Here is a 22,711-nt window from a genome sequence, read left to right as displayed (position 1 = left end):
TTGTAACAGCGTAAAAAAGATTGCTGGATACTACAAATTTTGGACTTGCTTCACATCAGAGTATCATGCGCCAAGCACATGGTTAATCCAAAGCATGTTTGTGTTGTGTTCGGTTTTATGGCACATAGGCAGCTAAAGGCCATCATGCGCCAAGCTCAAGGTAGTCCAAAGCCATTTTCTGCAAGCACTTCATGCTATGGAATCTAGCACAGCCTCAAACAGTTTTGGTTCGAGTATAACACAAGTCCAAAGCAGTGCACATTTTGATAGCAGCCCGTGATCAAACAGAACAAAAATTCATGAACTTCAAGAAACCCCTTTATTGACATTCTTTATTAACGTTCGTCTTAAATCTGCCCATGAGCTATGTGGAAGGCTTCGGATTAACTGAGACCACCTCGGGTTCCTTAACGTACACTGACGTTGCACAGCGCTTGGGACCCTTTTGTTTTTCGCCTCCATCGAAGTGGTGCTGCCGTGGCTGGGATTCGGCCCTGCCACCATGGGCTCACCAACCGAGTGCCAACGCCCCTGACCACACATGGTAGTCCGGCACTAACGTGCCAGAGTGCATTGTCCCCCATCCACCCACTTCCTACAGGCACATATTTTTTGCAATTTAAGCAGATGCATGCTGTGCGACGCAAGAATAGAGTATTTCCAGTGCAACTATGGCTGGGAGGACCAAGACCAGCAAAATTCACAAATTGGATGACTCTGACAGCAACCCCCTCCTCCCCATTCTCTGTGGCAGCATCTGAGCCACAATGGATGCCTCCACTATCACATTATCAGCATGAACAAGCACTTGGCTTCATAGGCTGTTTCTTGCATCGCTGTTGCTATAAAGGACCATGGTGCAAAATGCCTCATAAAGAATAGCATGCCCTGTTTCCTCCAGTGGCAGCAACGCAGCACTAAAATTGTAATGCCCATTCAAGCCAACCAATTTTGCACACCGAATACACAATGGTGCATTCCTTGATGGCAAAAAGTCAACTCGATAGTGGCAGCGATGCCCGCTCACAACCTGGAAATCGAACCGTCGCGCTCTACAGAGTGTGATATATCAGGAATATGTACATGGTTCTCTGAGGTGTGCGGTGAAATTCTGGAACATTGTGTACGCCCGAATTATCACCAAAAAAATAAGTCAATTACTGCTTTCAGGTCTCACCACCCAGATTGAACGATCAAACAGCTGTGCAGTTCTGGCACATAAATATTTGCTATTCAGGAAAGCATAACGCCGTGATTAAGGAGCTTGATTCTAGAATGTAGGCAAAGCTAAAGCTGTTCACGAACTGTGTCAAGTGTGGTACATGCGTCCCAAGTCACTAAGCTGCACCTGATCTATGAGAGTCACCGTCGTAAAGGGCTCTGGAGCGATTTTGACCACATGGGGTTCATTAACATGTGCTAACCTCCCACAACACATGCATGCTTATGCATTACACCTCCATCGGAATGCACCTGCTGTTGTCAGGAGTAGATCTAGAACTTTGGGCTCAGCATTAACTGTGCTACAACAGCTCACCAATGTTTGGAGTTTACTGAAGCGCCAAACAAATTTCAGCATACTGATAACCCATTGCCGAAATTTAGGCTACATACGCAGCCCTATTTTTCTAGAAAAGCCACACTATGCAAACAACGCACTTCAATTATATTAAAGGGGGACACCCCTCTTAGAACTATTTTTCTTATTTCTTGATAAATATTCATAAAACTTACCTTGTTTATGTATATCTATATGCTGATTTCAAATATGCTTTTAGTTTTTCTGTGAAACAAGTTGTTCTCAAAATATTTTTTAATCCTTGTTTGAAAATTGCAGGTAATTTAAATATGTAACACTAAAGGCCACAGTGAAGTTTAACATACAGGCATGCTCTAGAAGGTCCATTGTGTGAAAAAAGGTAATATGAATGTTTGAGGCCCATTTGAGCAGAAGTTACAGCACTATAAACTTTACCAAAGAAAATTCAATATGACGGCTCAGGCAAAATGTATTGTTTTAAAATTATGCTGATTGGCAACTGGTCTTGATTTAAATTTATTTCACTCTTCGTGAGTTCATCTTTCCAACAAAACAAAAGAATTATGAAGCTAGCCCACCCAGAACCAGAGATATCATCCCTCCACTATTGCAAATGTGTCAAAAATGGTGTTTTGAGAAAACGACAAAAAACGTTTCCATCTTTATGCCACAAGAACAACTTCAACCTCAGAGGAATGCACCAGGGGCATAATCAGGGTGCATTTCATCTCTCCGCCTTTTTGCCATCATAATGATGCCCACAGGTAACTTTTGCCTATTGGTGGGGCCTCAGAAACAGACGCAACGAAATGCTCGTCTTTCGAGTTGTCGCTGGCGTAAATTCAAAATTAAGTATCACTCGTTCACGGGCACTGGTTTCCACCACATCGCTATCGGTCATAATTCCAGCATCGATGCCACGATGGCACTGGCGATGCGTCGTTGTTGACGGCGCGCGTCGGCGGCGCGCTTTCACGGCCGTTCAGGATGCGCTTGGCAGCGCACCAATAACACTTCCACCTTCGCCCTGATGAGGCTGTGTCAATTCAAACAGCGTTTTCTTCGTTTTTGCTCGAGAGCAGAGCCGGTAATAGCACTAGCGATGCGTCGTTGTTGACGGCGCGGGTCTGCGACGCGCTTCACGATCGTTCACGGTGCGGTTGGCAGCGCGCCATCCGCATTTTGACCTTCGCTCCGGGGAGGCTACGATAGTCCAGAATCCTTGTGCCTTTTGCGTTTGCGCCGTTTCCGGGGACCGAACCGATGAAACGAGTGATACTCCATCCACACGCGCCGCGCGGCACTCTCCAAATGACGCCGCACTTCTGGAGCAGACAAGCCTAACCCTACACTGCAAAACATTTCCGTAACTTTTTGGCAGAATCGTCCTTAAATAGGTTGCAACGTCTGCCGCTGGGCGAAAACGGCCGATTCTTCCGTATTTTGTCCGTATTTTCTCCTTCCACAGTCTAGCAACGCTGATACGAGCAGTAAAAGAGCGTAGAAGCATTTGCGACCACCCCACATCGAAGGAGATGCTTTTACCCTCCTTCTATTTATCCACGTGCGCTTTAGCATTTGGTGACTTGACTTGGCTATAGCCATGAAGGAAGGAAAAATTTGGCAACAGTGTACTTGGCGTCACTGCGTCACCAATATAAAGCGCGTTGTTTGATGAGCACGTTTCTTCGTTCCCCGGCCGCATCAAAGCAACGCAGTCTTTGCTCTGCTCACCTGGAACGACCTTCCCTCCTCAACGAGCAGCCCGGCGTGAGCTTGCTCCCTTTTGGGGCATTCTGTTCTTCGCGACAAGGTAAGTGTCAGTTTGCTAGCGTTATCAAATGTGGTGTACGGTGCTGCATCGCCTTCATAGCGCCGGTTGTTGTTGTTGTTGTTGTCGCCTCAAATACGATGGCACATACCCACGGTAGGGGATTGGCCAGGGAGCGTGAGGAAATAGGAATGAAAATCGAGGAAACAAAGCGGTTCGCGGAAACATGTTGGCTTCGCGACCTGTTGCGCTAACTTGCTATTTGTTCATGTAGTAAATGCACACAGAATCCATAAGGTCGTCCACCCATCAGATCGAGCCACGCACATCGCCCCAGCGCGCGTCTCTTATTACCCGCCGCTTTGTGTGGACATCGCTCCTTCGCGGATACATAAAGCCGCGGTTGCCGTGTCGGCTGGTCGTCGCGTCTTCGCGATTCACGCGATCCAAGTGAGACAGCTCAGGCAGCGGTGATAAGCGCAGTCGATGGCCGCCGCGAGAGTATGTAGTGTGCGGAGGTGAAAAAGAAATAAAAATCATGGTGCCCATCTCGCATCGGATGTAAACAGGCCTCACACCAAATATAGGCACATGGCTCGGCTGTCTTCTCGTCACGGGATTGCAGTTGGCGAGAAATCGCGGCGTCATTCAGAAGTGGCCACGAACCCGAACGGAGGGAACAAAAGCAAGATTCCGCATAGACATCGCACCGCCGTACATGGCACGTCCGCGGTGAATTCGAGACGGATCCTGCGCTAGACGAACTCGAGAAGGGGGGGGAAGAGGCTGTTGCCGACGAGGAGAGTAAGACGACGAAGACAGCTTACAAGCGTCGAGTCAGGTCAGAAGAGAATTGTAGACCGCTCTCTAAAGACCTTTCATGCACTCAGTTCTGTAATACAGTTTTGTATTTCTTTGTTTGCGCTTAAAAAATGTCTCTCAATTGTTCAAGAACCAGTCCATAGTTTTCCCACTACATGCAACAACGCCGGTGGGCTCTGCGCACGGAGCTCTTCACTACAGTATCCTTCATAGCTATCTGTTGGGCTTTTCAAAAAGCTTTATGAGAATTTGGCATACTTTTTTCGATGTTTATTCCAGAACGCAAATATTTTTTCTTCGGTGAATATTATTTTTCGATTAATGAATTTTTGTTGATTTAATGCGGCAGTTCATTGTGGTCAGAGGTCACTTTGAGTCTGTCTCGGCATTTTGGCCAGCATGAACAATTTATTCACCAGTAATGAAGCTGACAATGTTAGTACATGGAGCGGTGCTTATAGGAGGAATTTCTGTCGTCATTAAAAATGTAACAGTTTAAATGAGAGCTGAGAGACGAAAACAGAAGGGGAGGTATACTTCTAAGAGTTAGTTTGAGATGCTATCATTGGGTTGTCACACTGGTTTGAACGAGTATGGTCTGCGCGTTGATGGCAGCAGTGGAACTGCTGCTCAGCCGGAACATTACAGTTTTTCATGACGGCCATGCACGGTTCTGTGTCACAGTCCTAGATGCAGTAGAAAAAAAACTACTTAACTGACTGAGAGCTCTGAGGTGGTGAAAATGAACAAACATCACCTAGCTAGCAGGTGGGTAGAGGGAATAGGTGGGGCTTCCCGGGTCCATAGAGGCATCTAAGCAAGCGGAGCAATACATCAAATCGCACACCTAGGGAGCGTATATAATGATACTGCGGTCGCATCACACCCCTGGCTTCCCTATTTACTTGTAAAATTTGACAGATTGTAACTTACTTAAGTCATCTATAGTTGCATACAATTTAGAGGGCCTCAGAAAGGGACTCTCACTAAAGTTGCGGATATCTGCTTCACAGATATCCTCCAGCTAGAATTTTCAATGCATTTTGTGGAAGCTGAGTTATATGTAGTCAATATTTGGACTTCGGCATCTTTGTGCCTTTTCCTCAAGAAAAAAATTATAAGCTCTAGAACTACGGTATCCCGCTTTTCTGAAAGTCATACATTGAGAAGCTGATTTTGTTCACTGTTGGAGTTGTCCGGCGGAATAATACAGGGCACTGCAGACCGAGGCCCGGTGTTACCAACTGCACCCTACCATAGCCGTACCGTGCATGCCAATACTGACCTTTTTCGGTTCTAACCAAAAAGTCCAACTTCTACTCATAGCCCATGTGTCACTTAAGAACGTTGAATTCCACATACTACCACTTCATGAGCGGTAACAATCTAACGGTGAACCGATTCCCAAAGTATGTACACTGTCATGCGAATAACGCTCATCGAAAAACTGAGTTGAATGCCTTTGTGTGTTAAAAGTCGTCATGAGCATGGAAATGATGACTGTGGCTACCTGTTACACATGGCTTATGGTGAAAGATATGCGACCGCAGAAAAAAAAAACTTACAGCCCACAGATGCTTTTCGATTTGCTGCACTCGATCAGGCATGGTCCCAATTCTTGTTGTGTAGCCTATGTTCAAATAGCGCTGTTGTAAGCACATTGTGCGACCTTCGTCATCATCTGCACATGTTCATCATGATCATTCATGATTTACTAGCATGTGTTTGTTTAAAAAAATAGGAATGTATGGAAGGTAGCTTTGTAGCAACAGCTCCCACTGACGACCAACAAATGGTTCCTTCAGAGTGCGAGGTTCGCGTTCTAGCTTCAGTATGGGAGCACAGTGACATGAGCCTCCTTAGGCACTTTCGGCCTGCCCCCCTGCAATCGCTTTTTTCAGGCGTCTGGGCAAAGTACAGTTCAAAGCAAGCAATAGAGTTTTTGCTGTGGAAGTTAACGTGCTATGTGCACTGCACTATGAGAAATGACCACTCGCCCTAATCTGCTATTTTTTTTTATTCCCAAGCCCGTGTTTAGAACCCCTGGGGACTGAAGCTTCGACTGTGATCCCGAGCTTCATACTGAGGGGCTGTTTGGATGACCAGTTGCTACCAGAAACTTCAATCAGTGCTTCTGTACAAAGCTATCAAAGACATTTCATGTGGTGATTCTGGCTCTTGTGGAGCACACCAGCAATCCCAGTGGAACTGCTTTGTGTGAGTGTGACCGTATTGCTTCATGATGTATATTTTTTCTGTGTTTATGCGTTTAGTGCTCATCACTAATCAAATATGCCCTCTTGTAATGTTTGTAGTCAAAGTTTTCAGTCCCTGTCACGCTACTTTGACCATTTTAAGTTTCATAGTAGCATAGTGACTGGTGCACCTTGCCCAGTCGGTTCATGTGGTGCTGTGTTTAGTAATTATGGAAGCTTTAGGAGCCATCTCTCGAGGCGCCATAAGAGACCACTCCTTGACTCTGATAGCGCCCTTTTCCAGTGTCCTGTCTCATCATGCGGGACTTTGGAACCTAACCGCTCTCAATTTCTGTTTCATGTAGCCAGCCACTTGAGCAACTCAGCTGAAGCAGTTGTGTGCCCCTTTACTGGGTGCGTTAGTGTGTTGAGAACAGCTGGTTCATTCAGAACATATGTCTCAAGGTACCACCAAAAGGGCAGAGACGTTTTAGAAAGCACTGAGCTCTCTACTGCTCACCTGGAATTGGGGCCAGAGAGCATGGCAGAAGCTGACGACAGTCGACAGTTATCAGCCACTGATAGTATATGTAGCATGGGGGCCAGTGCTAGCAACCCCTCAAGTAGCAACCTCTTCACTACCAACCTTGCCCAGTTTCTGCTTAAGCTGGAAACACAAAATCATTTGCCAGCAAGCACAGTACAAACTATAGTTAAGGAGATCGATACATTGCACAGCTTGAGCAATCAGATTTCACTGGAGGGCATGGTTGACATTCCAGAAGACGTACTCGCGAAAACTGAATCAGTGTTTGCAAAAGACGCGCGTCATACTGGGTTGTCTACAACTCTGAGGTCATCATACTGCCGCCACAACTTCTATAAAAAAAACTTCAACTTTATAGAACCCGTGGAAGTGTCTCTAGGCCTCAACAGACAGAATAATGAGTCTGTATATCACTATGTGCCTGTTGAAAGTCTTATAAAATTCTTGATGTCTCAGGTAAACAGTGAGGAGAATAGGACTTCTGAAGAGTGGTTTGAGCATTACGTTTCATGTGAGCCTTTTAAAAACAGTCATAGTAAATTAATACGAATTTTGTTATATCAAGATGAATTTGAAATTGCAAACCCTCTAGGTTCTGCGAAGGAAGATTTTAAGCTGCTGGGAGTTTACCTGACACTTGGAAATGTGCCTTTGTACTGCAGGTCTCATGTGGAAGCGATGCAGATGGTTTTGCTTTGCCGCCAGAAAGATACAAAAGAATTTGGGTTGGCAAAAGTGCTTCAGCCACTGATAGAGGACATGGTCGGTCTTGAGAGGTCAGGAGTATTGATCAGTGGAGCCCATCATGATGTGCGGTTAGACTTCATAATGGGAGACAACCTTGGCAGTCATGGCATTGGTGGCTTTGCACAGAATTTTAGCACAAGCGCTTACTTTTGCCGGTTCTGCCTTGTTACTCGCTCTGATTTTGAGCAGGACCCTCTTGCGACTGGGGAAAAGCGAACGCCTCAGCATTATGATGAATGCGTCGAGCGCATTGCAGGTTGTTCAACTAACAGCGACTGTGGTATTATTGAACAGTCTCCGTTCCATGCCCTGAAGTTTTTTCATGTATGTAATTCCGGACTGCCGCCATGCATTGCACATGACCTCTTTGAGGGAGTGGTTAAGCGTGATGTGGCATTGTACATTCAATATTTTGTGAACAGAAAGTGCTGGTTCACATATGATTACTTGAACAACAGGATATCAGCAATGAAATACACCAACCTTGACTAGCGCAATAAGCCTGCAAAAGTGCTCAGCCAGGGGTTTAAGCTTTCTGGGCATGCTATGCAAAATTCCACTCTACTTAAGCTGCTGCCTCTGTACATTGGCACCAAAGTGGCAGACATGGATGATTCAGTTTGGCACCTTGTGCTTACATTAATGCGAATAAGTGATCTTCTTGCACCGAAAGTAACACCTGCCCAGGTTGCATACCTCAGAGTTTTAATTGAGGACTACATTTCGTCTCGAAGTGCTCTCTTCCCACAACAAAAGCTGAGGCCCAAACATCATTACATGATTCATTACAGCACTCTTATTGAAGAATTTGGCCCACTATGTTATGTATGGACATTGCGTTTCGAAAGCAAACATCAGTATTTCAAGAACTGTATTCGACACGCCAGGAACATCAAGAATGTCACAAAGTCACTGTCTGAGAAGCATCAGTTGTCGCAAGCTTTTCTTTCAGCGCATGGCTTATTTGAGACAAAACGCCAATTTGTTGAGATGAGCCATTTTGAGCAGTCTCAAGTGCAGAATAAGATGCATGGCATTCCAATTCCTCCAAACTGTGTGCTTTTAAGAAAAGTTTGTGCACAAGGCTATTGTTATACTGTTGGAAACTATGTGCTTATTTCAGGGACACACTATGATGTTGTATTTGGTATTGTTACGGCCATTATCAAAAGTAATGATCATGAAGTGATGTTCCTAGTTGAGTGTGTGCCCGGTACACTTGTACCATCATTGTCCCTTTATGCTTTGGAAAAAGAAACTAAGGGAAATGCAATACTGTCTCTCCATACGCTTCCGGACAAAACACCATATGAGCCATATTTCTTCAATGGCACCACTGTAATCAGGTTGGCCCATTCATTTCCGGAGAAACTGTAAATGGTTGCAGTTGAAATTGTATCGTGTTATTGAGTGCAGCTTGTGTTGTCAAATTCTGGGATTTCATCAGTTCAGAGGTTGACTTACCGTATAAACGGTATATAGGTCGACCCCCTTACCTTGAAGTGAAGAAAACAGAAAAAATAGAGAAGAAGCAAATATTGCCGAAACACATTTATTTGCAACGTCGGCTGCGACTTCACTCCGAACTTTTATCAGTGTCGTCGGAAGACGATTCCTTGTCACTCACCGGCTCCCACAGTGCGTCGTCCTCAGTTCCATCCAGCGTGTTGCTTATGCAGCACTTCTTGAAAGCCTTTTGCACCATGGCATCTGGCAAAGAACGCCAGGCCGACAACACCCAGCTGCAGACTGTCGCAAGCGGAGGCCTTTGCAGGCGACTCGTCGGCGTCTTCGGATTGTCGCCGGACATCCACTCTTTGTACTCCTGTCGCACTCTGTCCTTAAAGGGCTTGTTGAGTACCACGTCGAGTGGCTGAAGGGTAGACGTCATTCCACCAGTAATGACGACGAGGTCGGTCCTGGCTTCCGTGAGCGCGCGCTTTACTGATTCAGTCAGGTGGCCGCAAAAAGCATCCAAAACCAGCATGCTCCGATGACGCAGCAGTGCACCGGGCCGACGATTCCACACCACGCGAATCCATTCAATCATCATAGACTTGTCCATGTACCCTTTCTCATTCACGCGCACAACAACACTTGAAGGGAAGGCTTCCTTCGGCATGGTTTTCCTTTTGAATATGACAAAAGGAGGCAACTTTCTGCCATCTGCTGCGCACGCAAGCATGACAGTAAAGCGCGAGTGCTCACTTCCTGTCGACAGAAGTTTTACTTCTTTGGCGCCGCGTTCGCTGACCGTGGTAGCCGAAGGCATATCAAACCAGACAGGGGTCTCCTCGGCGTTCGCAATTTGTCCGAGCATGTAATCGTGCTCCTCTCGAAGCCGAATCACATACCGCTGCAAGCTGACGAGCTTATCGGCGAACTCCTCTGGCAGCTTCTGGCATATGGATGTGCGGCGACGGAGAGAAAATCCCTTGCGCCTCATAAAACGACGCACCCATGACTTCGGTGCGTTGAACTCTTCTCAGCGTAGTCCAGCTTCACGCGCAAGCTCCAAAGCTTTGCATTGAATGGAATGCACAGTCACGGGTAGTGACCGCGCACGAAGGTGCCACACAAAGTCCGCAAGTGCGTCCTCAAATTTTGGATGTGCTGCACGACGTCCGCGGAAGGACATTTTGCTCGGATTGCACACGAACAACTTATCTTTCTGTCCGCGCCAATACTGCACGCTCTTCTCCGAAACGCCGAACATGCGCTCAGCGGCCATGTTCCCGTTCGCTTCGGCGAACTCTATAACTTTCTTCTTGAAAGCCGCTGTGAACTGCCTCCGCGTGCCGCTGGCACTCATTGCTAACGGGGAATTGCGCACGCGAAGACCAACAGTCCGGCGGCTCCGAACGAACAAAAAACAAAGGCACTCTCGTTTGGATGTCGATACGGCTTTGGCTATCCGTTCGCGAACAGGCTTCGTGGGTTGCCAGACTGCGACTCACATTCTGCTAAGGCCGCTTTATAAGACGAGGGGCGACTTTCGCTCGCTGTTTTTAAGAAAAAATCTCGACCTATATTTCGGTTTATACGGTACATTGCTCATCAAGTAAACAAAGTTTCGATGTGTTGTAGGATATTCTGTTCAGTGTATTGTTTGCACCTGTGGTTTGTGCTGGATAGAACTGGAAGGTGATGGAAGGCTGTTACTAGAAAAACCAACTAGGCTGCAAGAAGTAGCCAGCCTAAGGGCCCATTCACACTTGTGAGTCGCAGAGGTCGCGCGAATGTTTTGGTCGAAAAGCAACAGTCGCAAACGTTCGCGTTGATCGAAAAGCGACAGTCGCGGGCCAGTCGCTCGCTGCTCGATTTTTCAGCCTTGCGACTGCGACTCGCAAACGGCTGAACCAATCAGCGAGCGTGCCGAGCTTTCGGCAACGACGCCGCTCGGTGAACTGTGCTGTCTGCTCCTTGGCTGCCGAAGTCGTCGCTAAGCCTAGCCGGTTTCACATCGATGCCGCAACTGAGGGCATTTCGGAACTGTCCAGCGCTGTAACCAAGATGCTACTTTCGTCACGGCTATATTGGGAACCTCGTCTCATGATAATATTGTCACGGGTCGTTCAGGCGACGCGGGTCGAGGGCACGCTGGGGAACCAGGACTACAGGAGCAGGGGCCACAGACAAGCTCAGCGGTCGCGGTCCGGCTCACGAGCGAGATCTGCCGAGCCTCATCTCCTTTTCCGTCGATCGGCACCCCGCTGGTTGAAGAAGACGTTAAGTTCACAAGGAGAACGTTGAGAACAGTAACACACACGACACTGCTGTCCTCCCGAAAGGCGCATCGTCCCGATGCGCAAAGAGACAAACGTAAGCCTGAAAAACGTGTGCAGAGCGCGAAGAGTTAGGCCACGTGCTTCGAGCGGTCACAGTACGGTTTCAGGCGAGCTACGTGAACAACTTCGGAGGCAGGCGGACGGCGGAAGAAAAATATGCTCGATTTCCGCGATGCCTTCAGCAGCAGAGAAAGCAGACGCCAGGCAATCGAGCCGCTTTGGGCAACAGCAGCAGAACGGCTATGAGAAGAAATTAGCTTGTATCCAGCAGCTCGGTATTGGCCAACGACCCTCAAAATTAATTCATTTTTGAAATTCGACTTCCGAGAGCATGGTATGAACGCGACCAAACAGCATACTAGCGTATTTTTTCTGACGCGCTAGCGGCCGGCATCCAGGCTGGCTGGCAGGCTTGCTGGTACAGTACGACCGCGGTGCACATGCATTGCCGCTATATCTTCCTCGATCGCTCAGGTCGTAGTAGTACATTACTAATATCGAGGGACCAGAGCACTTTCGAGGGCCAAGCTCTAGCGCAGGAGACGCGGCCAAAGCAGACGAAACTCTCGAAAGCACGCGAACGGCGTCATTCCCAAGAACTCTCACTTCAAACAAGAATCGAACAAGAAGGTGGCCCGCAGGTCGCCCTTGCAAGTGTGAACATCGGTGTTGTCGAGCTGTGGTGTAGTCGCAGGCGACTGCTGGTCGCCATCACTACATATCAAAGGCCAGTGCCTATGGTATCTATTAGATGCATAGTTTTTCACTGGAAGTTTCTCATACAGCATTGGAGATTGTGTGCAAATTGATTGAAATGAATTGAGCATGCATGTAAAATTCATGATGTCTGATTTCAGTGCACAACACTTTAATACAGTGCAGCTGTTACAGAATTTTTTCTTCCTCAGTACTGTAGGTTTCGAAAGCAGCGATGCCACTAGTGAAAATATGGAATGCGGATCACTCCGTAAGAAGAGTTGGACATGCAAACACCATTGATGAAGTTTTGGTACAAGCCCGTGAAAAGGGTGTGTGCATGTGTGAACATGCAAAGGTAAATTTTTCAACCTTGCATTGCAGCTTGGTCAACTAGGAGTAGCCACTAGCAATAGTGCATCATACTGTGTCTGTGGTTTTTGATAACTTCTGTTTTTAATTTAAGTTTGGCTTGCCCAAGTGCATAAGCATCCAGTGTATCTGCTTGGATTTTACTATGTAATCACAACAAACCATTGTTATTCAATGGGAAGGAGAAAGCATGACATATTTACAGCACAAAAAAACTGAACAAAGGGGCGCGGGGGGAGTCTCGGCCTGCTAGCAATGTTTCAACAATAGGACTTATCTGCCTCTGGCAAACGTTACCACAGGTTCAGGTTTTATAGGGCCTTTATTCAAGGAGCAAGGACTGGTCTGGTGTGGGGGGGGGATATGTGAAGAGATGGGCAAGGTGGCAAAAGGGAACTTGGGCATCTTTTCCATGCTAGAACAAGTGGCATGGTGAAGAGAAAGTTCGGGTTGGCCTGAAAAATTGAGAAAAGGCACAGCAGAAGTATATAAGGGGAGCAGATAGTTGGGCAAGTTGGTTGCTAAGCATACTGAAGAAGTTGACGCGGAAAAACGAGGACACAGGCACAGGCAGCAACTCATGCGTGAACTCATGGAAGCCTTCCATATGCGCATCAGTGAAGATAAGTGCATTAGTCAGACTTCCGTTCGCTTCACTTATAGGGAGTATCTGTTCCTGTCCAAATCATTGGGATTCACGGAGTGACATGTGTTGTTCATGACGTTTTTTTGTTTGTTTTTTTTGTTCTTGTTGGTTTCACTATTTATTCGAGCATTGTCTGGAATAAACTTTCAGTTGTGAGTAGCGCTCGTCCTTGTTCATCTCGCTTGTCCTCGTTCCGCGCCAACTTCTTCAGTATGTATATAAGGGGCACATGGTTAAAAAGAGGGAGAGGGTGTATTAGGGGAAGAGAGAACAGAAAGGCTTGTTTCTGTGGGAATGCTAAAGAAAGAAAAACGGGAGGGAGTGGAAATTAAGGGAGGTTGACAAGATAGCTGCAGGTGCACAGGAGATGTTGAAATCAGAGAGGAATAAAAACTAAAACACTGGGAAAAAGGAGATACAGGTGGTATAAATTACGTAAAAGTACTTGTGTTTTTTTTTCTTGTGTTATTTTTGCCCTTAATCTGGCTAGGTGCAAGACCTTAAAGCATTATATTAGTGCTATAATATACACCTGAGAGACTGTAGGTTTCCTTTGGAGACGTTTATTCCTGTTGGTCATAATTTTTTAATTTATGGTTTAGGAATGCTTCTGTATTTTCTATGCCATGCAGTTGTGAACTTAATTCCATGACCACAGCACGATGAACGGGACATAGAAGAACGATATTCGCAGGGACAACGCAGCGTTCGTCGTGCTCTAGTCGGGGAATATTATAACCAACTCGCCCAACAACTTACCATGTTGAACCATAATTGGAGACTGATTAGCTAAGTTCATCAAAGATTTGAGTACGATTATAATGTTCGAGACTGCCCTTGTGTGGTTGTTGTATTAGCACATTTACCAATTATTCTCACGCTCATGCATTGTCCTGCCTCAAATATCGTTTCTGACAGAAGGAACATAGCATGCAGACATTAGGTGACGAGCAGTTAAAGCTAGTCTTTACGTTGAAACAAAATCGCTTGCTGTGCTTCGACTTGTGTTCTTTTAAGGCCGATTCGCCATATATAGTATGAGCAGGGCAATTTATTATCATTCCTTAGTCGTCCACCAAATGATTGTATGTTGCTGTGTAGATAATATCAAGTCTTGCATCTAGGTCGAGAGCCTGCGCTCATTGTCGGCAACAGTTGTTTATCATGCCTATACTTGTGGACTGCATTTCGTGGCAATGCAGCGGAGGCTCAGAAGGAAAAGGAAGGAAACAGGCCTTTGTCTCATGGAGAGTGGGTAGTTAATTCAGGCTAGAGGTAGAGGGTTGGGGGGGGGGGGGTGGAAGGGAGAATTTAGAGGCACATTGCAGGGTCGGTAGGGCAAATATTTTGTTGAGACGGTCTTTGCTAGTTTGCGTGGTGTCGTATTTCCAGAGCATTGTTTATGTTGATAAGGGCATTCTAGTATCTTGTCATAAAAGCAGAGGTCACCTCTTAAGTATGTCGGCTACATTCAGCCTTCAAATCTGCAAGAGAGAAGAAAATACAAAGAATGCATTCCTAATTCACGAATTTAAAGATGTTTCAACGAGCAGAAATAAACCTTTTTATCGCTAGCATAGTTCTTACGGTTTTGAACCTAGCCAGGGTCGGGGCGAGAATAACATCTCAAGAAAAAATACACATGCCTTCCAGGGTATTCCTATCTTTACTTTCTCCTGCCTGTTATATTTGTTTTCTTTTTTGTTGCTGTGTACCATCTCCTATGCACGTGCTGCTTTCTTGTCAACGATCCCTTACTTCCTCCCTTTTTCCTCTCTGCATTCTTTGGGCTTCTTTCACATGAAGCTCGCTTTTGCATCCTGCTGTCTTCTCCCCTTCTATCTTCTCTACACCTGTTTATTTTTAAATATGTGCTCTAGATCAGGTTTCGCTCTTCCTCCTCTTTGCAATTTTTCAGGTTTCCTCATGCCACCTGCTGCAGCCTCCATGAGTGGGCAACATCTTCAAGTTCACTTTTGCCGCCTTGCCCTCCTTCTACACTGTGCCCTCACCAGTCCTTTCTCCTCAGAGTGAATGCCTTATAAACCAATGTTATTAGTGGCAGCGCTTGCCCAGAAGAAGACAAGTTCTCTTGTCAAAATGTTGGCTATATAGTGAGCTGAGTGTACTCGCAAACTCTTGTTCATTTTCTTTTGTGCTTGTTATTCAATGGGAGAGAGCCCCTCTTGGAGCTTCCTGGGAAATATGGAGCATTAGGACATTTTTATGATATCCAGGAAAATTGAGTTCAATGTAGGAGTAACATCATCATTATTAGCCTAACTACATCTACTGAAGACTAAAGTCTCTCCCATATCTTCCCATCTAACCCTGTCCTACGCCAGCCGCGACCGCCTTACTCTTCAAAACTTTCTATTCTCATCTGCCCAATTAACTCACTGCTACCCCATGCTGCACGTGCTGTCTCTTTCATTCCATTTTTTTACTCTTTAGTGTCACCAGTTATATTGCCTCCTTCACATCATGTACCTTGCCCATTCCCATTTCTTCTAAATTTTAGTTACCAGATGCGCTGTTCTGTTCCTGTCTATTAACATCGTTTATCATTTTCATTTCAATAGCTCACTCCGTTAACAGCAGCGAACAGGCCAGCAGCTGCGAACAACTACTCTAAACGCTCATGCCTATTAGGCATTTCCATGCTGCCCTTGTGAGTATACCACACGTGGCCACAGCAATGTGTTACATTTTCAGTTAGCTTTAACGCCCTTTCAAGGTCTCTGGCTTAACAGTACCAAGCCGAACCACCTTGACTAAGTTGAATAAAAGTGAAATAATTAACTTTAATTTTTTGTTCGTAATGAAGTACAGTCGTGCCTCGTTAACATGGACGCTGGTTGCCGAACAAAACTGTCCATAAAGCGAGTCGTCCGTAATAACGAATCGTGAAGAAAAACAAACATGTTGTGATTAAGGCCTGCTTCTGTGCATAATGTTGTCCTGCAAAGTTTAGGCATGATTTTAGGAGCTGCAGACTCATTAATTATTGACACCAGTGTGCTTAAAATAATGTCGTGCAGCTTTACACGCCTAGTGGTGTGTGGTATGCTTGAAGGCGTCTCGGGAACTACTACTGCGACTGCTCACATCTCACGAGCCGATACTACAACATATCAGTACACAGTCGGCTGACGACTGCTGAATGCAGCTTAGTATGTGACGGAACAAACTGTAGAGTTCATTGCAGTCATTCATGCAGTATGGACAATAGTGAGGTGCGTCATTTGGGCAACTTTGTACTGTAAAGTACGAACCCACCAAATAAAAGGGTCATCACTCAGTCATTCACATTTTTTCATTGCATTCCACTGATGTCCTACGTTCAAAATGCAGAAATCGAAACGCCTCGTCGGTACAGTATAGATTTTGTTCTCATCTCCGTCCATATTACCGGAACAAAAATACATGGGCCCTATTGGGCACTGTGCATTTTCGCCTTGTCCACCGTCCGGACAGCGAGTTTTCCATTTTAATGAGGCAGAAATACAGTGAAAAAGTTTGGTCCCCAGAAAAACTGTCCATAATTCGAGTCATTGCTATTAACGGGGGTTGTATTAACGAGGCACAACTGTAAACATCCACTCTGTGCAGGCGAATTTTGATTGGCCTGTGCATCTGAAAGAATGGTCCTCTCTTGTGTTAGGTCTTTCTTCGTGACTGGACCCAACTTGATGAAGCAATTTTCAGCGATGTTGTGGCTGAACTTCCTTTGGATGAGAGGATCCTCGTTGTATGCGAAACTGTGCCCAGAGCAGAAGCTCCCATCTCAGGTAGGCTGTGTTGCATTCTGCCCGCGTTGTTTTTGTGGTGTTCTTTGTTGCTCGACTATATATGTGCATGTCACTTTGAAGCAGAATAATTTGTATGATTGTGACAAAGAAGACGAAGCTGGTGGTGGTGCAGGACAGAGCGCTCCGTCCTGCACCACTGCCAGCTTCGTCTTGTTCATCACATTATGAATAATTTTTATCACCATGCTTAGCTACAATGGCCGTTGCTCACAGCAACATAATTATTGCCATTTTCAAGACGAGGTAAAATTATCATATCATTACAAGGTGGTCATTGGAGCAGAATGAGGCGTTTTTTAAATTGGTTCTAAACTACTTTCTTGAAAGCATCGCCTGAGTATATGCCCATTTTTGGTGACGAGGAAGCAATGTGAGTAAAAGTAGCATTAAAACTAACTGGATTCACTAATTTTCTGAAAACGGCTCTTTCATGCTGCTAAAGCAACATGGTTGATATGAGTGCCAGCATTACAAATGCACCATGCTGTATTTATTCCTTAAAATGTGCGGCTAAAAAAGCCTGATATAAAGAATTTTGGTTTTCTGACTGCACTTGTGTGACTAAATATCATATGACATATTACAATCCCTTTAAATAGGTGAAGCACAAGTACAAGCAAGCAGTTCTAGTCGCACAGAGTACAGAAAATTCGGACTGCATATCCACACGCTGCCGGGACACCTTCAAGCAGCTCTTGGAGCAGACCCACCACGCCTTTCCCCTCCAGAGAGGCGAGAGCTGGTCCGACATGTTGCACGAGAAATGATGGAATTGTCTTCACGGCCAAACCGGGAATTTATAAGAAGTGTGGCAGATGAGCTAGTGAAGGCATTTCCCGAAGCCCTTGAGGACAGGGGCCTGAATGGCAGCATACTAGGTCGCGGTTATGACTCTGTCTTCCAGCAGCTGGAGAGCAGAGCGGAAAATGTGCTTCGTGGGAAGCAGCAGGCATTGCTCTCGAAAGGAGTACCTTCCAAAAGAAATAGACAATTTTCGTATGGGTGCCCCAATTGGCAACCCCCCAGTGACCAAGAAATCACAAATATCGAAAACAAAATGGAGTTCTTTAGGCGAGAGGGCCGCAAAACCACACGGTAGATTGATATGCCTCTGGCCATGAGGTACATGGCAGAAACATACTCCCGGCAGCGAGCTTTTATAAACTCGTTGGAGCCTATACACCACACTCAAGAAGTGAAAAATGAATGGCCACTGTCATTTCGGAAGCCCTTCTTCTACCAGCATGCAAATGAGCTCCTCGGAAAAGACGTAAAGGTAAGCCATACCTCGCTTTCCTAATGACAAAATACTGGCACATGGCTATAGCAGGCCTATTGATGGCTAGGTTGATTAATCGTTTGCCGAATGTCTAGTCCAAGTCTTCTAAAAACTTCTCTTTTTATACTCATCATACTATTCCTTTTGAAATTGTGATTCGAAATACATTTAGCAGTGGAACTTAAGGCATGCATTTTTAGCTGATATAGCTATTCTTAAAGGAGCGTAGGCACCAATTTTTTGGGAGCATATTTTATTCTTTTTAATGATGTGTAAGGCATTGCTGTGCATGGACTACCACGTGGTATTCACCTACTACCGTTGCATAATCTATAAGCTACTTTCTCGCACAGTTTCGCTTTCTGGCTGAACAGCCAAATGATGGCGGTGACGTTAAAGTTCATTTAGATCACACGAAGTATGAAACAGGTGTGATATAATACTGCTTTGTCATTTTAATTCACTACAACCTTAAAGCCAGCTTGCCACAGAACAGGAGTGGCATGGAATGAAGGAGCAGCAGTTATATTGCAGCTTTTTTTTATGCCTCACAGGTTCTATATTTATTTTATTTATTCAAGTTACCCCTAAAGGCCCTCCAGAAGAGGGTATTACATAGGGGGGGGGGGAACTGGGGAGGATGGAACTGTGATGTTACTGAGCTATTGAAACTGAAATATCTTGAGAAAAAATTTAATTATAAATTATTTATTGATCATAGCTGAACATCACATTGTCATCCTTGTGCAGTAATGTCTTATGCAACATGGAAAAAAAATATGCCACCAAAATTAGGTGTAGATACTCCTATTATACAACGTCATCTTTTGGCAAGCACTATATGAATGTGTGTCAGCTAGAATGTTATATGTTTATTTTTGTGTATACCTATGTTTTGTGGGGTAAGAATGCAGCAACATGTCAGGTCTCGCAGCTTTGTTTAACAAAGCCCAAATGATATTCTATTTCAGAGCACATTTGAAAAGAATTTGCAGCAGTGCTGTTCTCGATTACTGACCCATCTGAAGTCATCGTTAAAGAGAGAGATCGTCTATATGCTCCTTCGTGAACAACTCGAAGAGGAGAAAGGCAATGACAGAGGAAAAGAACATGTGACAATGCCACTTTTGGCTACTGTTTTCAATGACAAAAGTGACCTCCTTTTCAAGGTTTTAGAAGTGAGTGTGACTCCCTTTAAATAATTTAATATGCTCTGCACTTCTTTGTGGTATCGGTATACATGGTCAATATTGTACAGCAGATAACTATTTCTCTAATTACCTATGATAGAAATTTGACACTCGGGTGCCAAACTCATTTCTTTCATTGCTTCTGACATCCCAAGCTTAATAATCTATTGCTGCTCTTGCGATTGTGTTCCTGTCCTGCATTAAGTGTTGGCTAAGTGAATACGCTTCTAGTGGTAAAATTTCTTTCTGGGCACACACCTCAAGGCAGACGCCATAAGCGTTGTTGTGTGTGTGTCATCTTTTTGTAGCGATAGCTGCACTACGCCACCTATTCGAGCCTTCAGAGTGGCCACCCCTGGTCATGTAGTGCACAGCAGCTGCTGCTGCCGACGGTGCACCAGTGAAACCGAGCTGCAACAGCTCGAATGGCGAAGAAGTGAATGGGGCGCAGATGAAGAAGGACCGCCCAGCGAAACAGACTTTGCAATTCGACTGAGCGAGTTCCACTCAGCCAGATGTAGCTATCGCGTCACTCCAGGTTTATCGAAAGCTAAACTACAGCCATTTTATTGTGGTATGACTGGCTTCACGTTAGGTTTCACAGGTGCTTCTAGGAACTGGATTGTACAGAGCTCTTTGGTGCATGGAAGTTTAATGATTTGCAGTTGTCTATATTTTGTCACATATTTACAGTGAGGAGGAGATTTTCTTGATTTTTAACCTTTCTTTGTAAAACACTGCAATGGCTGCTATGTAGTTGCCTGCAGTGTAGTAACATTTTACATTTTCATTTCAAAATACATGGAATTTTAATTTTTTATCTTCCCCCAGGAAGGAACAAGCATCAACAATTGCCTGACTGAACTTCCTTCAACGCCCATTGTTGTGGCTCTACGTAGGCTTCATTGCACAGCGGTAATAGTTATGCATGCACCCTATACTTTGTGCTGGCTGTAACATGAAGCCTCTAACATAAAATGTGCTTCGAGGCTGTTGACCAAGAGACCCATGCAGATGCTACTGTTTTTAGGCGCTAAAAGTCTACTTTTGTATTATGTTACTGCCGGAAAGGAGCAGATCTTTGCATTTCCTGTAGCTTTTAACGAGAGGCACATCTGTGTAGACTACATATTCTAAGTATCACTGTTACCTTGAAAATGGCTAGACTAATGCCTTGGCTTATTTTAGTAGGCCTCTTTCGGTCATTAGTGAATAGTAGCATGCAACCACATTTCTTTCCAATAATGACTGGCAAGGTAAAATTCTAGCATGGGCCTTATCCTGTGTTTAACCCACTACTATGTAATTAATATATACTATCGTAAGGACGTTCTCTCCCGACCAATGCAGTCTAATCTTATTTTCTTCTGTATTGAAATTGGCTTGTTTGACTTTTATTTAAAAATAAATGATGATTCAGGAGTTAGCAGAAAAAGAATAAGCACTGCATGGATTAAAAATTTTCAAGTCTTAACTGTGGCTCTTTCTTTTCCAGGAAGCATATACAGCGAACAGTGCTTCGTTTGTTGTGAGAACCGAATCGTTTTCTCAGAAGCAAGTGGCTTCCCTGAAGCAGCATGTACTGCCTTCATATTGTACTATGTAATGAATCTGGAGTACCCAGAGGGTGCTGCCATAACCCTCGAATTTGTACAAAGGTGAGTGCCCCATGTTAAAAGGCTTTGGGACCAACTTCTTTTCCTAATAATTCTGACAATATAATGCTTGCAGATCTTGCAGCCATTTTAATAAGAAGCGTTTTGCGTTCTAGGATATTTTTCTGCACTGCAAATGTATTTAATGCACTGACCACTGACTAGCTTATTTTGTTTTTTCTACACCTCACCTGGTGCAGGTTGCAGTACCCAATGCATAGTTTTGCTGTGCGCCTCCACGTGTGCATTGTTGCTGAACCTGATGTACACATGGCCAGTTCTTAAACAGTACCACAGCAGTGCTGAACCACAGTCGTACGGTACTGTGCGACAAGGCAGAGTGGAAAAAGGGGATGAAAATGACAAGCACTTTGAGTGCACGTGTATATTTTTGGCTCTCTGCAGCCTCACTGCATCACAGGCTGCTGTACGACCATCTATTTTGCACCATTGTGATACTGCTAAAAAAGTGACCAAGTGTTCTAGGGACAGGACGAACAGCTTGATTTGGGTTAATTGTTTCTCATAGGTCCTCGGTGCAAAAATCCGCCCACTACTTTTCGTACTATACCTGATTGCTGACATATAACAGAGGAGGTCACTGCAGCCTTCGACAGCATATTTTTTTTGGCATGTGAAGCTTCTCATGCACACAGTACTTTACTTCATTTGTCTACTGCTGCATCTGCCATTTGGCTCCCGCAGCGCCTTCAGCAACGATGCAAGTGATGGCCGCCTGCAGACTTTAGTTAGCTTGACTTTGCAGCATTACAGTGACGTGGCATGATAAATGATTGCACAAGACCTAAGGCCAGCCTCAAGCACATACCACGTTAAGCTCTGCATGCAGTTTCGCAGTGCTAGCACGATCAGAAGGTTCCCAAGACAGCACAGCCGACCCATCTGTGTGCACGGAAAGTGACTGAAGAGCACCGTTAGGAAACAGGAATTCGATATAGAGTGCGACTGTACTTTTACAGAGGATTTTCAAGGGGGTAACTAGTGTGTTTGATGTAGACAATAATTCTGAATATCTAGTTTCAATATCACCAATATAAACATTGGTGATTCTTCAAAATTCCTGCTTGTTTATTTAATGGCCCTAGGCAGGCATTGCAGAGGAGGGGGAAACAAAAAGGTATCTTGCAAATTATTATACACATCATCTGTACACACGCATGCTTTCCTGCTGTCACTGTGCATCATGATACATTTGAGACATAAATCTGTGTTTGCATTTTTGAGCAGTGGACACGAATTAAAGTTTTATTCAAGTGAGAAAAGAACAATAAAAAATGGTAAAGTAACGCATGACTTTTTTTTCTTTCCCTGCAGGCAGTTGTTTGACATAAATCCACCAAATGGAAGCAGGCGGAAAGGTGGGAAACGTGCCAGAACATCTGTACCATCAAAAATAATGACCCTTGTGAATAAACTTGGGCTTCAAGTTGTAAGTCGACGTTTTGCTGCTCTGTGATGCTTTTAACTTGTGCCTAAATGTTGGTAATGCATGGAATTAACAGATGTCTTCATCATTAGACACACTCTGTATGCAGCATAAGTTACTCCTCTGAGAGAAATTATGTGTCTGCACATTTCTGATAATAGCTTTTATATGGTGCTTAAAGATCGTGTCTTTAAAATATTTATT

The 22,711-nt window shown here is 44.9% G+C and overlaps 2 pseudogenes; one reads left to right on the top strand and one right to left on the bottom strand.

Annotated features, from left to right (window-relative positions):
• Positions 1-22,711, bottom strand: part of LOC144133836 (DNA-directed RNA polymerase II subunit RPB7-like) — a 63,619-nt pseudogene that overhangs the window by 7,861 nt on the left and 33,047 nt on the right.
• LOC144133614 (uncharacterized) lies at positions 12,342-22,537 on the top strand (annotated as a pseudogene).

The sequence above is a fragment of the Amblyomma americanum genome, chromosome 5 (genome assembly GCF_052857255.1).
Source record: "Amblyomma americanum isolate KBUSLIRL-KWMA chromosome 5, ASM5285725v1, whole genome shotgun sequence".
Classification (NCBI taxonomy): domain Eukaryota; kingdom Metazoa; phylum Arthropoda; class Arachnida; order Ixodida; family Ixodidae; genus Amblyomma; species Amblyomma americanum.
This window is presented reverse-complemented; position numbering and strand designations above follow the sequence as displayed.